Genomic DNA, 13,292 nt, shown 5'->3' on the forward strand with positions numbered 1-13,292 from the left:
TAACAAGCCTAGGATAGATGGGTTCGTTAATCTGCAAGATTGGAAGTAGACCTAGGTTTGCAAACCATTGGATAGTCTCTAAGTCTTTTAGTTCATTTAGATCTACGTATTTTCCCTTACTGATACATCTAAGTTCGAAAGAGGGAAATTTTTCAGCATGGTATTTCGAATCGAAAAGAGTGAAATCAAACTCTTCTACTAATCTCCTCTTTCCCTTGTCCCTTGAGGATCTTCTAGATCCCATAACTACTGCTGTTTAGAGGGATGATGATGAGCTAGAGTAAATGAAGAACAAAACAGAATTTAAGAGCTTCTTAGAGAGTACCTTTGTGAAATCTTCAAGAGAAGGAAGGATTCTTGATGTTTTGCTCCGAAATGGGAGGTATTTGGAAGGCTTAGAGGAGTGAAATGGGAATGGAGGAGACTTGGAAGAGTAGAGGAGGAAATGGGAGTGAGTTGGGGTCGGTTCCATAGCCGGCCCTAGTGTGGGTTTAAAAAGGCAGAGTTGCGGGCGGTTGCACCTCTAGCTGGAGCGGTGCAACCTCTGGCAACTCGTGGCAGCCGGAGGTGCCACCGCCAGCTGGAGAGGTGCCACCGCCTGCAGCCAGTGAACACCTAATGTGTTTTGATCAGGGAGCCTTTGACTTGAGGAGAGTTTGTTTCTTACGTGATTTCGTATGAGTTTTTATTTAAGGAAGAAGCTCTTGTATGATCAAGATAGATCTTTTAACGTGCATATGTCATACGTATGTTGATAGTTTGTTTGGTATCCCTTTTCAAGATCATGACATATTTAGTTTCTTCATGATACAAGAATTAATTCGTAGATGATAGTGTTGACGGGTTCGAAGATCAAAGGGATATGTGAATTTGGATATCATATGCTTCTAATAAAGTTGTATCCAAATCGTATTTGTGATTTCATAACTTCCACTTGTTACTTAAGCGTTGCGAGTTCCTTTTTGACTCTTGGTTTATGACTATCGAGAGTCAAGGAGCAGAACATTATTTCTTGCTCCAGCCTAAAATTTTAATGTTTTTATAGGAAGGGATGGTTTTTAGGAACCCATTTGCTTTTGGGTGCCTCACAAATAGATCTATATTTTCTATCATGTTGCATAGAGTTTGTCATGGTTCCTTTAGGAACCCAAATCAATTGGTTTGGACTTATTTTCTTGAATGGACAACAATGTGTCTTGTGTCCAGATTTGCAACAAAAGTTGCACTTGGTTTGGTGTTGAACATGCAAGATGGGGCCTTTTATGAAGGTGGTTGGATTTTGGTGAGGACTTCTCACAAATCCAATTCTACTCCTTTTTGGAACGTGACCCTTGTTTGTAAGGATCATGTTCAATGACTTGCTACCAACCTCGAATTTCTTCAAGGTGTCCTTAAGTAGCAAGTTTTCTTTTTGGAGAGTTTCTAGATCATGGCATTTTATGCATGGGCTTAACTTATCATGATGTTCAGCATTTAACTTATCGAAATTACAAATAAGACTATCATGCTCCTTTTTTAGCAATTTGTATTTACTACTAATAGTCTTACACTCATCAAACAGTTCATGAAAAGCATTTAATAATTCATCGAAGGATAAATCTGCATCTATTGAATTTGTTACCTCATCTTCGATGGCCATTAAGGCGTAATGAGCAACTTGCTCGGTGTTGGACTCCTCTTCCTCAGATGCGCTCGAATCATCCCACGTTGCTTGGAGCGCCTTCTTCTTTGTTGTTCTTTTCTTGACTTGGGGACAATCACTCTTGTAGTGTCCCGGCTTTTTGCATTCATAGCAGATTACTTGGTCCTTTTTGGGTTCAAGTTTATTTTTTGCATCATTCTTAAACTTGTTTCTTTTAAAGAACTTTTTAAACTTTCTTGTTAGAAGTGCCAAGTCATCATCACAGTCCTCATCACTTGAGTTTTCTCTCAAGTGGCATTCTGAAGTTTTGAGTGCCATATCCTTCCTGTTCTTTGGAAGGATGTCTTCTTGCTCTTCATGAGCTTTACAAGTCATTTCGTAGGTCATTAATGACCCGATTAGTTCTTCAAGAGGAAAATTTCGCAGATCTTTTGCCTCTTGAATAGCGGTGACTTTAGGATCCCAACTCTTAGGAAGGGATCTTAGTATCTTATTAACAAGCTCAAAATCCGAAAAGCTCTTTCCGAGTCCTTTTAGACCGTTGACGACATCCGTGAAACGGGTAAACATGTCGCCAATGGTTTCACTCGGTTTCATCCGAAAAAGTTCGAAAGAATGTAATAGCAAATTGATTTTTGACTCTTTTACTCTACTTGTGCCCTCATGGGTCACTTCGAGCGTGTGCCAAATATCAAACGCAGTTTCACAAGTTGAAACACGGTTAAACTCGTTTTTATCAAGTGCACAAAATAAGGCATTCATAGCCTTTGCATTAAGAGCGAAAGCCTTCTTCTCCAAATCATTCCAATCGATCATTGGAAGAGAAGACTTTGAAAAACCATTCTCGACAAGATTCCAAAGATCAATGTCCATAGAAATAAGAAAGATTCTCATTCGGGTCTTCCAATAGGTGTAGTCCGTCCCATTAAACATGGGTGGACGTGTAATGGAATGGCCCTCTTGGTTTCCGGCGTAAGCCATCTCTCTTGGGTTTTAATCCTTTTGAGAGTGAACCGGGCTCTGATACCAATTGTTAGGATCGAGAGCACTAAGAGGGGTGAATTAGTGCAGCGGAAATCTTACAGCGATTAAAAACCAAAAGCTGTGTTCGTTCAAACAAAACTATTATGATGCAAAAACTAATTCTCAGTTTGTATCTAAGTGCAGTTTGCGTCTAAGCGCAGATTGCGTCTAGGCGCAGTTTGCGTCTAAACACAGTTTGCGTTTAAGCGCAGTTTGCGTCTGAACGCAGATTGACGTCTAAACGCAGTTTTACGTCTAGACGCAGATTTACGTTTAAACGCAGTTTTACGTCTAAACGCAGTTTTATGTCTAAACTCAGTTTACGTCTTAAAACGTCTAAACACAGTTTGGACAGTTTTACGTCTAAACGCAAGTTTACGTCTAAACGCAGATTTACGTTTAAACGTAGTTTTATGTCTAAACGCAGATTTACGTCCAAACTCAGTTTACGTCTAAAACGTCTAAACACAGTTTGAGCAGTTTTACGTCTAAATGCAATTTTACGTCTAGATGCAGTTTCAAAGTGAGCTGAACTTTAGAAACTGGTTCATAAGAGCGCAGAAGACAGTTTTGCAGAATCAAGGCATAAACATAAACTGCAATGTAAATATCGTACGAAAACACTGGTTTACGTCTGAAAACAGATTCGGACAGATCAGCACTTAAAGACTTGTTCGTGAAGGCGTAGAAGACAGTTTTGCAGAATGAAAACGTAAGCGTAAACTGTAATGTACGAAAACACCGATTTACGTCTGAATGCAGATTCGGAAAGAACAGCACTTAGAACTTGTTCATAAAAGCGCAGAGAGCAGTAGTAATGAAGGAGGTTTGCAGTAAGGATAAAGTGCTAAAAAATAAACGCAAACCAGAGATTTAGAGTGGTTCGGTCAGTCTTGACCTACTCCACTTTTGGCTTCCTCCACCGACGAGGTCACCGACGTCAACTAGGGGCCTTCCTTCAATAGGCGAAGGCCAAACTGCCCTTTTACAGTTTCTCTCCTTTTGACAGGCTCAGGAGACAACCTTTACAGACCTTTCTCTCCTCACTTTACAACTGAAAACTTGAAGAACAGAAGGAGACTTAAAGGCTTTACAACACTTTTGAGCTCTTAGAATCACAGAAAAGATCAAGATTTCGGTGTAGGTCTGTTTCTCTTCAGTGCTGAATGGATGGGGAATTTATAGGCCCCAACCCAATTCAAATTTGGAGCTCAAAACAATCAAATCCCGGAATTCTGGGATCAGGCGGTTGCACCTCTTGACTGGAGAGGTTGCACCGCCTGGCAGAGCTCGAAGACCGAGCTCAGGCGGTGCCACCTCTCTGCCAGGGAGGTTGCACCGCCCAGTCTTGCTCGAAGACTGAGCTCAGGCGGTGCCACCTCTCTGTCAGGGAGGTTGCACCGCCCAGTCTAGCTCGAAGACTGAGCTCAGGCGGTGCCACCTCCCGGCTGGAGAGGTTGCACCGCCCAGTCTCGCTGGAAGGCCTAGCCCAGGCGGTGCCACCTCCTGGCCTGGGCGGTTGCACCTCCTGGTGCAATCAGGGTCCGAATGGTTCATTCCATTCGGCCCAATTTCAGCCTTTCAGGGGCCCAATTGCCCCAAGATTAAGTCAATGGGATCACCTCCCATTTTCCAACTTAATCAACGTGCTAACTACGATTAAATCTAAGACAATTTCTGCAGCTTTGCTTCGGTGCGTCAATCGCTCCTTCCGGCGAGTTTCCGGCGAACTTCCGTCGATCATCCGATGAACCCTCGGTGATGCTCCTACGGACTTCCGGCAAACTCCTGGACTTTGCGACGATCCACTTGGCAAGTTCCGACGAGCTTTGCTTGGCAAGCTTCTGGACTTCTCGGATCTGTTCTCGCAGAACCTCCGACGACCGTCCGAACTTCCGTCGAACACTCGAACTCCCAACGTGATCATGAACTTGACTCCGGCGCAACTCCTGCTGCTTGTCTATCTTTCATCGTAGTTAATCCTGCACACTTATCTCAACACATAGATTAGACAACAAATGACAATTGACTTCATCATCAAAATCCGAGATTCAACAAGTCGTCGGGCTAGGGCTCGGAGAGGGCTTGCAATAGGGATTTCGTGAACGTTCGAGAAAGCGACGACGGTTTCGTGATGGGCAAGAGGCTCCGGACGTTGATGCGCCGACCGCGACGTGCACATAGGCGAGGGACGAAGCTCGCGAAACGGGTGTGATAATGGCAGCACTAAATCACCGGATCCCATCAAAACACCGAAGTTAAGCGTGCTTGGGCCAGAGTAGTACTACGATGGGTGACCCCCTGGGAAGTCTTCGTGTTGAACTCCTTTTTGCATCCCGGGATACGAAACATCTCCCGTAGAGCTCCGAGACGATTGTTTTGGGGCTGGAAATTTGCTGTGTCCACTACGCAGTCAGTATCGAGGGGCTCCGAGAGAGCTTTCCGGATTGGGGTCGCAATAGCGATTCCGAGATCGTTCTAGAAAGTGCCCATGGTTTCGGCACGCGCTTGCCGTGACCGATACAAAGTCGTCGGGCTAGGGCTCGGAGAGGGCTTGCAATAGGGATTTCGTGAACGTTCGAGAAAGCGACGACGGTTTCGTGACGGGCAAGAGGCTCTGGACGTTGATGCGCCGACCGCGACGTGCACATAGGCGAGGGACGAATCTCGCGAAACGGGTGCGATAATGGCAGCACTAAATCACCGGATCCCATCAAAACACCGAAGTTAAGCGTGCTTGGGCCAGAGTAGTACTAGGATGGGTGACCCCCTGGGAAGTCATCGTGTTGCACTCCTTTTTGCATCCCGGGATACGAAACATCTCCCGTAGAGCTCCGAGACGATTGTTTTGGGGCTGGAAATTTGCTGTGACCGCTACGCAGTCAGTATCGAGGGGCTCGGAGAGAGCTTTCCGGATTGGGGTCGCAATAGCGATTCCGAGATCGTTCTACAAAGTGCCGATGGTTTCGGCACGTGCTTGCCGTGATCGATACGCAGTCGTCGGGCTAGGGCTCGGAGAGAGCTTGCAATAGGAATTTCGTGAACGTTCGAGAAAGCGCCGACGGTTTCGTGACGGGCAAGAGGCTCCGGACGTTGATGCGCCGACCGCGACGTGCACATAGGCGAGGGACGAAGCTCGCGAAACGGGGCGATAATGGCAGCACTAAATCACCGGATCCCATCAAAACACCGAAGTTTAGCGTGCTTGGGCCAGAGTAGTACTACGATGGGTGACCCCCGGGGAAGTCATCGTGTTGCACTCCTTTTTGCATCCCGGGATACGAAACATCTCCCGTAGAGCTCCGAGACGATTGTTTTGGGGTTGGAAATTTGCTGTGATCGCTACGCAGTCAGTATCGAGGGGCTCGGAGAGAGCTTTCCGGATTGGGGTCGCAATAGCGATTCCGAGATCATTCTAGAAAGTGCCGATGGTTTCGGCACGTGCTTGCCGTGATCGATACGCATTCGTCGGGCTAGGGCTCGTAGAGAGCTTGCAATAGGGATTTCGTGAACGTTCGAGAAAGCGCCGACGGTTTCGTGACGGGCAAGAGGCTCCGGACGTTGATGCGCCGACCGCGACGTGCACATATGCGAGGGACGAAGCTCGCGAAACGGGTGTGATAATGGCAGCACTAAATCACCGGATCCCATCAAAACACCGATGTTATGTGTGCTTGGGCCAGAGTAGTACTAGGATTGGTGACCCCCTGGGAAGTCCTCGTGTTGCACTCCTTTTTGCGTCTCGGGATACGAAACATCTCCCGTAGAGCTCCGAGACGATTGTTTTGGGGCTGGAAATTTGCTGTGACCGCTACGCAGTCAGTATCGAGGGGCTCGGAGAGAGCTTTCCGGATTGGGGTCGCAATAGCGATTCCGAGATCGTTCTAGAAAGTCCCGATGATTTCGGCACGCGCTTGCCGTGACCGATACGCAGTCGTCGGGCTAGGGCTCGGAGAGAGCTTGCAATAGGGATTTCGTGAACGTTCGAGAAAGCGCCGACAGTTTCGTGACGGGCAAGAGGCTCCGGACGTTGATGCGCCGACCGCGACGTGCACATAGGCGAGCGACGAAGCTCACGAAACGGGTGCGATAATCGCAGCACTAAATCACCGGATCCCATCAAAACACCGAAGTTAAGCGTGCTTGGGCCAGAGTAGTACTAGGATGGGTGACCCCCTGGGAAGTCCTCGTGTTGCACTCCTTTTTGCATCCCGGGATACGAAACATCTCCCGTAGAGCTCCGAGATGATTGTTTTGGGGCTGGAAATTTGCTGTGACCGCTACGCTGTCAGTATCGCGGGGCTCGGAGAGAGCTTTCCGGATTGGGGTCGCAATAGCGATTCCGAGATCGTTCTAGAAAGTGCCGATGATTTCGGCACGCGCTTGCCGTGACCGATACGCAGTCGTCGGGCTAGGGCTCGGAGAGAGCTTGCAATAGGGATTTCGTGAACGTTCGAGAAAGCGACGACGGTTTCGTGACGGGCAAGAGGCTCCGGACGTTGATATGCCGACCGCGACGTGCACATAGGCGAGGAACGAAGCACGGGAAACGGGTGCGATAATGCCAGAACTAAATCACCAGATCCCATCAAAACACCGAAGTTAAGCGTGCTTGGGCCAGAGTAGTACTAGGATGGTTGACCCCCTGGGAAGTCCTCGTGTTGCACTCCTTTTTGCATCCCGGGATACGAAACATCTCCCGTAGATCTCCGAGACGATTGTTTTGGGGCTGGAAATTTGCTGTGACCGCTACGCTGTCAGTATCGAGGGGCTCGGAGAGAGCTTTCCGGATTGGGGTCACAATAGCGATTCCGAGATCGTTCTAGAATGTGCCGATGGTTTCGGCACGCGCTTGCCGTGACCGATACGCAGTCGTCGGGCTAGGGCTCGGAGAGAGCTTGCAATAGGAATTTCATGAACGTTCGAGAAAGCGCCGACGGTTTCGTGACGGGCAAGAGGCTCCGGACGTTGATGCGCCGACCGCGACGTGCACATAGGCGAGGGATGAAGCTCGCGAAACGGGTGCGATAATGGCAGCACTAAATCACCGGATCCCATCAAATCACCGAAGTTAAGCGTGCTTGGGCCAGAGTAGTACTACGATGGGTGACCCCTTGGGAAGTCCTCGTGTTGCACTCCTTTTTGCATCCCGGGATACGAAACATCTCCCGTAGAGCTCCGAGACAATTGTTTTGGGGTTGGAAATTTGCTGTGACCGCTACGCAGTCAGTAACGAGGGGCTCGGAGAGAGCTTTCCGGATTGGGGTCGCAATAGCGATTCCGAGATCGTTCTAGAAAGTGCCGATGGTTTCGGCACGCGCTTGCCGTGAACGATACACAGTCGTCGGGCTAGGGCTCGGAGAGAGCTTGCAATAGGGATTTCGTGAACATTCGAGAAAGCGACGACGGTTTCGTGACGGGCAAGAGGCTCCGGACGTTGATGCGCCGACCGCGACGTGCACATAGGCGAGGGACGAAGCACGCGAAACAGGTGCGATAATGCCAGCACTAAATCACCAGATCCCATCAAAACACCGAAGTTAAGCGTGTTTGGGCCAGAGTAGTACTAGGATGGTTGACCCCCTGGGAAGTCCTCGTGTTGCACTCCTTTTTGCATCCCGGGATACGAAACATCTCCCGTAGATCTCCGAGACGATTGTTTTGGGGCTGGAAATTTGCTGTGACCGCTACGCTGTCAGTATCGAGGGGCTCGGAGAGAGCTTTCCGGATTGGGGTCACAATAGCGATTCCGAGATCGTTCTAGAATGTGCCGATGGTTTCGGCACGCGCTTGCCGTGACCGATACGTAGTCGTCGGGCTAGGGCTCGGAGAGAGCTTGCAATAGGAATTTCATGAACGTTCGAGAAAGCGCCGACGGTTTCGTGACGGGCAAGAGGCTCCGGACGTTGATGCGCCGACCGCGACGTGCACATAGGCGAGCGACGAAGCTCACGAAACGGGTGCGATAATCGCAGCACTAAATCACCGGATCCCATCAAAACACCGAAGTTAAGCGTGCTTGGGCCAGAGTAGTACTAGGATGGGTGACCCCCTGGGAAGTCCTCGTGTTGCACTCCTTTTTGCATCACGGGATACGAAACATCTCCCGTAGAGCTCCGAGATGATTGTTTTGGGGCTGGAAATTTGCTGTGACCGCTACTCTGTCAGTATCGCGGGGCTCGGAGAGAGCTTTCCGGATTGGGGTCGCAATAGCGATTCCGAGATCGTTCTAGAAAGTGCCGATGATTTCGGCACGCGCTTGCCGTGACCGATACGCAGTCGTCGGGCTAGGGCTCGGAGAGAGCTTGCAATAGGGATTTCGTGAACGTTCGAGAAAGCGACGACGGTTTCGTGACGGGCAAGAGGCTCCGGACGTTGATATGCCGACCGCGACGTGCACATAGGCGAGGAACGAAGCACGGGAAACGGGTGCGATAATGCCAGAACTAAATCACCAGATCCCATCAAAACACCGAAGTTAAGCGTGCTTGGGCCAGAGTAGTACTAGGATGGTTGACCCCCTGGGAAGTCCTCGTGTTGCACTCCTTTTTGCATCCCGGGATACGAAACATCTCCCGTAGATCTCCGAGACGATTGTTTTGGGGCTGGAAATTTGCTGTGACCGCTACGCTGTCAGTATCGAGGGGCTCGGAGAGAGCTTTCCGGATTGGGGTCACAATAGCGATTCCGAGATCGTTCTAGAATGTGCCGATGGTTTCGGCACGCGCTTGCCGTGACCGATACGCAGTCGTCGGGCTAGGGCTCGGAGAGAGCTTGCAATAGGAATTTCATGAACGTTCGAGAAAGCGCCGACGGTTTCGTGACGGGCAAGAGGCTCCGGACGTTGATGCGCCGACCGCGACGTGCACATAGGCGAGGGATGAAGCTCGCGAAACGGGTGCGATAATGGCAGCACTAAATCACCGGATCCCATCAAATCACCGAAGTTAAGCGTGCTTGGGCCAGAGTAGTACTACGATGGGTGACCCCTTGGGAAGTCCTCGTGTTGCACTCCTTTTTGCATCCCGGGATACGAAACATCTCCCGTAGAGCTCCGAGACAATTGTTTTGGGGTTGGAAATTTGCTGTGACCGCTACGCAGTCAGTAACGAGGGGCTCGGAGAGAGCTTTCCGGATTGGGGTCGCAATAGCGATTCCGAGATCGTTCTAGAATGTGCCGATGGTTTCGGCACGTGCTTGCCGTGACCGATACGAAGTCGTCGGGCTAGTGCTCGGAGAGAGCTTGCAATAGGGATTTCGTGAACGTTCGAGAAAGCGACGACAGTTTCGTGACGGGCAAGAGGCTCCAGACGTTGATGCGCCGACCGCGACGTGCACATAGGCGAGGGACGAAGCTCGCGAAACGGGTGCGATAATGGCAGCACTAAATCACCGGATCCAATCAAAACACCGAAGTTAAGCGTGCTTGGGCCAGAGTAGTACTAGGATGGGTGACCCCCTGGGAAGTCCTCGTGTTGCACTCCTTTTTGCATCCCGGGATACGAAACATCTCCCGTAGAGCTCCGAGACGATTGTTTTGGGGCTGGAAATTTGCTGTGACCGCTACGCTGTCAGTATCGCGGGGCTCGGAGAGAGCTTTCCGGATTGGGGTCGCAATAGCGATTCCGAGATCGTTCTAGAAAGTGCCGATGATTTCGGCACGCGCTTGCCGTGACCGATACGCAGTCGTCGGGCTAGGGCTCGGAGAGAGCTTGCAATAGGGATTTCGTGAACGTTCGAGAAAGCGACGACGGTTTCGTGACGGGCAAGAGGCTCCGGACGTTGATATGCCGACCGCGACGTGCACATAGGCGAGGAACGAAGCACGGGAAACGGGTGCGATAATGCCTGCACTAAATCACCAGATCCCATCAAAACACCGAAGTTAAGCATGCTTGGGCCAGAGTAGTACTAGGATTGGTGACCCCTGGGAAGTCCTCGTGTTGCACTCCTTTTTGCATCCCGGGATACGAAACATCTCCCGTAGAGCTCCGAGATTATTGTTTTGGGGTTGGAAATTTGCTGTGACCGCTACGCTGTCAGTATCGAGGGGCCCGGAGAGAGCTTTCCGGATTGGGGTCGCAATAGCTATTCCGAGATCGTTCTAGAAAGTGCCGATGGTTTCGATACGTGCTTACCGTGACCGATACGCAGTCGTCGGGCTTGGGCTCGTAGAGAGATTGCAATAGCGATTTCGTGAACGTTCGAGAAAGCGCCGACGGTTTCGTGACGGGCAAGAGGCTGCGGCTGTTGATACGCCGACCGCGACGTGCACATAGGCGAGGGACGAAGCACGCGAAACGGGTGCGATAATGCCAACACTAAATCACCGGATCCCATCAAAACTCCGAAGTTAAGCGTTCTTGGGCCAGAGTAGTACTAGGATGGGTGACCCCCTAGGAAGTCCTCGTGTTGCACTCCTTTTTGCATCCCGGGATACGAAACATCTCCCGTAGAGCTCCGAGACGATTGTTTTGGGGCTGGAAATTTGCTGTGACCGCTACGCTGTCAGTAACGAGGGGCTCGGAGAGAGCTTTCCGGATTGGGGTCGCAATAGCGATTCCGAGATCGTTCTAGAAAGTGCCGATGGTTTCGGCACGTGCTTGCCGTGTCCGATACGAAGTCGTCGGGCTAGGGCTCGGAGAGAGCTTGCAATAGGGATTTCGTGAACGTTCGAGAAAGCGACGATAGTTTCGTGACGGGCAAGAGGCTCCGGACATTGATGCGCCGACCGCGACGTGCACATAGGCGAGCTACGAAGCTCGCGAAACGGGTGCGATAATGCCAACACTAAATCACTGGATCCCATCAAAACTCCGAAGTTAAGCGTGCTTGGGCCAGAGTAGTACTAGGATGGGTGACCCCCTGGGAAGTCCTCGTGTTGCACTCCTTTTTGCATCCCGGGATACGAAAAATCTCCCGTTGAGCTCCGAGACGATTGTTTTGGGGCTAGAAATTTGCTTTGATCGCTACGCAGTCAGTATCGAGGGGTTCGGAGAGAGATTTCCGGATTGGGGTCGCAATAGCAATTCCGAGATCGTTCTAGAAAGTGCCAATGGTTTCGGCACGCGCTTGCCGTGACCGATACGCAGTCGTCGGGCTAGGGCTCGGAGAGAGCTTGCAATAGGGATTTCGTGAACGTTCGAGAAAGCGACGACGGTTTCGTGACGGGCAAGAGGCTCCGGACGTTGACGCGCCGACCGCGACGTGCACATAGGCGAGGGACGAAGCACGGGAAACGGGTGCGATAATGGCAGCACTAAATCACCAGATCCCATCAAAACCCCGAAGTTAAGCGTGCTTGGGCCAGAGTAGTACTACGATGGGTGACCCCCTGGGAAGCCCTCGTGTTGCACTCCTTTTTGCATCCCGGGATACGATACAGCTCCCGTAGAGCTCCGAGACGATTGTTTTTGGGCTGGAAATTTGCTGTGACCGCTACGCAGTCAGTATCGAGGGGCTCGGAGAGAGCTTTCCGGATTGGGGTCGCAATAGCAATTTCGAGATCGTTCTAGAAAGTGCCGATGGTTTCGGCACGCGCTTGCCGTGATCGATACGCAGTCGTCGGGCTAGGGCTCGGAGAGAGCTTGCAATAGGGATTTCGTGAACGTTCGAGAAACCGACGACGGTTTCGTGACGGGCAAGAGGCTCCGGACGTTGATACGCCGACCGCGACGTGCACATAGGCGAGGGACGAAGCACGCGAAACGGGTGCGATAATGGCAGCACTAAATCACCGGATCCCATCAAAACTCCGAAGTTAAGCGTGCTTGGGCCAGAGTAGTACTTGGATGGGTGACCCCCTGGGAAGTCCTCGTGTTGCACTCCGTTTTGCATCCCGGGATACGAAACATCTCCCGTAGAGCTCCGAGACCATTGTTTTGGGGCTGGAAATTTGCTGTGACCGCTATGCTGTCAGTATCGAGGGGCTCGGAGAGAGCTTTCCGGATTGGGGTCGCAATAGCGATTCCGAGATCGTTCTTGAAAGTGCCGATGGTTTGGGCACGCGCTTGCCGTGATCGATACGCAGTCGTCGGTCTAGGGCTCGGAGAGAGCTTGCAATAGGGATTTCGTGAACGTTCGAGAAACCGACGACGGTTTCGTGACGGGCAAGAGGCTCCGGACGTTGATACGCCGACCGCGACGTGCACATAGGCGAGGGACGAAGCACGCGAAATGGGTGCGATAATGCCAGCGCTAAATCACCGGATCCCATCAAAACTCCGAAGTTAAGCGTGCTTGGGCCAGAGTAGTACTACGATGGGTGACCCCCTGGGAAGTCCTCGTGTTGCACTCCGTTTTGCATCCCGGGATACGAAACATCTCCCATAGAGCTCCGAGACGATTGTTTTGGGGCTGGAAATTTGCTGTGACCGCTACACTGTCAGTATCGAGGGGCTCGGAGAGAGCGTTCCGGATTGGGGTCGCAATAGCGATTCCGAGATCGTTCTAGAAAGTGCCGATGGTTTCGGCACGCGCTTGCCGTGACCGATACGCAGTTGTCGGGCTAGGGCTCGGAGAGAGCTTGCAATAGGGATTTCGTGAAAGTTCGAGAAAGCGACGACGGTTTCGTGATGGGCAAGAGGCTCCGGACGTTGATACGCCGACCGCGACGTGCACATAGGCG

General features: G+C 50.9%; 6 non-coding genes and 12 pseudogenes across 6 annotated transcripts; all 18 read left to right on the forward strand.

Annotated features, from left to right (window-relative positions):
• The first annotated feature begins 4,872 nt into the window (after window positions 1-4,872).
• Window positions 4,873-4,991, forward strand: LOC135604048 (5S ribosomal RNA; annotated as a pseudogene).
• Window positions 4,992-5,341: 350 nt separating this feature from the next.
• LOC135602646 (5S ribosomal RNA) lies at window positions 5,342-5,460 on the forward strand (annotated as a pseudogene).
• A 349-nt stretch (window positions 5,461-5,809) lies between these two features.
• On the forward strand, window positions 5,810-5,928 carry LOC135599418 (5S ribosomal RNA; annotated as a pseudogene).
• A 350-nt stretch (window positions 5,929-6,278) lies between these two features.
• On the forward strand, window positions 6,279-6,397 carry LOC135604665 (5S ribosomal RNA; annotated as a pseudogene).
• A 350-nt stretch (window positions 6,398-6,747) lies between these two features.
• LOC135601360 (5S ribosomal RNA) lies at window positions 6,748-6,866 on the forward strand. The gene has a single exon (XR_010483656.1). It is a non-coding gene; the product is annotated as a 5S ribosomal RNA (ribosomal RNA).
• A 350-nt stretch (window positions 6,867-7,216) lies between these two features.
• On the forward strand, window positions 7,217-7,335 carry LOC135602480 (5S ribosomal RNA; annotated as a pseudogene).
• Window positions 7,336-7,685: 350 nt separating this feature from the next.
• LOC135602029 (5S ribosomal RNA) lies at window positions 7,686-7,804 on the forward strand (annotated as a pseudogene).
• Window positions 7,805-8,154: 350 nt separating this feature from the next.
• Window positions 8,155-8,273, forward strand: LOC135602900 (5S ribosomal RNA; annotated as a pseudogene).
• A 350-nt stretch (window positions 8,274-8,623) lies between these two features.
• LOC135601361 (5S ribosomal RNA) lies at window positions 8,624-8,742 on the forward strand. The gene has a single exon (XR_010483657.1). It is a non-coding gene; the product is annotated as a 5S ribosomal RNA (ribosomal RNA).
• A 350-nt stretch (window positions 8,743-9,092) lies between these two features.
• On the forward strand, window positions 9,093-9,211 carry LOC135602481 (5S ribosomal RNA; annotated as a pseudogene).
• Window positions 9,212-9,561: 350 nt separating this feature from the next.
• Window positions 9,562-9,680, forward strand: LOC135602030 (5S ribosomal RNA; annotated as a pseudogene).
• A 350-nt stretch (window positions 9,681-10,030) lies between these two features.
• LOC135602494 (5S ribosomal RNA) lies at window positions 10,031-10,149 on the forward strand (annotated as a pseudogene).
• Window positions 10,150-10,499: 350 nt separating this feature from the next.
• Window positions 10,500-10,617, forward strand: LOC135604129 (5S ribosomal RNA; annotated as a pseudogene).
• Window positions 10,618-10,967: 350 nt separating this feature from the next.
• Window positions 10,968-11,086, forward strand: LOC135601310 (5S ribosomal RNA). Its single transcript, XR_010483605.1, has one exon. It is a non-coding gene; the product is annotated as a 5S ribosomal RNA (ribosomal RNA).
• A 350-nt stretch (window positions 11,087-11,436) lies between these two features.
• On the forward strand, window positions 11,437-11,555 carry LOC135600242 (5S ribosomal RNA). The gene has a single exon (XR_010482568.1). It is a non-coding gene; the product is annotated as a 5S ribosomal RNA (ribosomal RNA).
• A 350-nt stretch (window positions 11,556-11,905) lies between these two features.
• LOC135602288 (5S ribosomal RNA) lies at window positions 11,906-12,024 on the forward strand (annotated as a pseudogene).
• Window positions 12,025-12,374: 350 nt separating this feature from the next.
• Window positions 12,375-12,493, forward strand: LOC135599938 (5S ribosomal RNA). Its single transcript, XR_010482275.1, has one exon. It is a non-coding gene; the product is annotated as a 5S ribosomal RNA (ribosomal RNA).
• Window positions 12,494-12,843: 350 nt separating this feature from the next.
• Window positions 12,844-12,962, forward strand: LOC135602959 (5S ribosomal RNA). The gene has a single exon (XR_010484065.1). It is a non-coding gene; the product is annotated as a 5S ribosomal RNA (ribosomal RNA).
• The last annotated feature ends 330 nt before the right edge of the window (window positions 12,963-13,292 follow it).

Source organism: Musa acuminata, chromosome BXJ2-1 (genome assembly GCF_036884655.1).
Source record: "Musa acuminata AAA Group cultivar baxijiao chromosome BXJ2-1, Cavendish_Baxijiao_AAA, whole genome shotgun sequence".
NCBI lineage: Eukaryota > Viridiplantae > Streptophyta > Magnoliopsida > Zingiberales > Musaceae > Musa > Musa acuminata.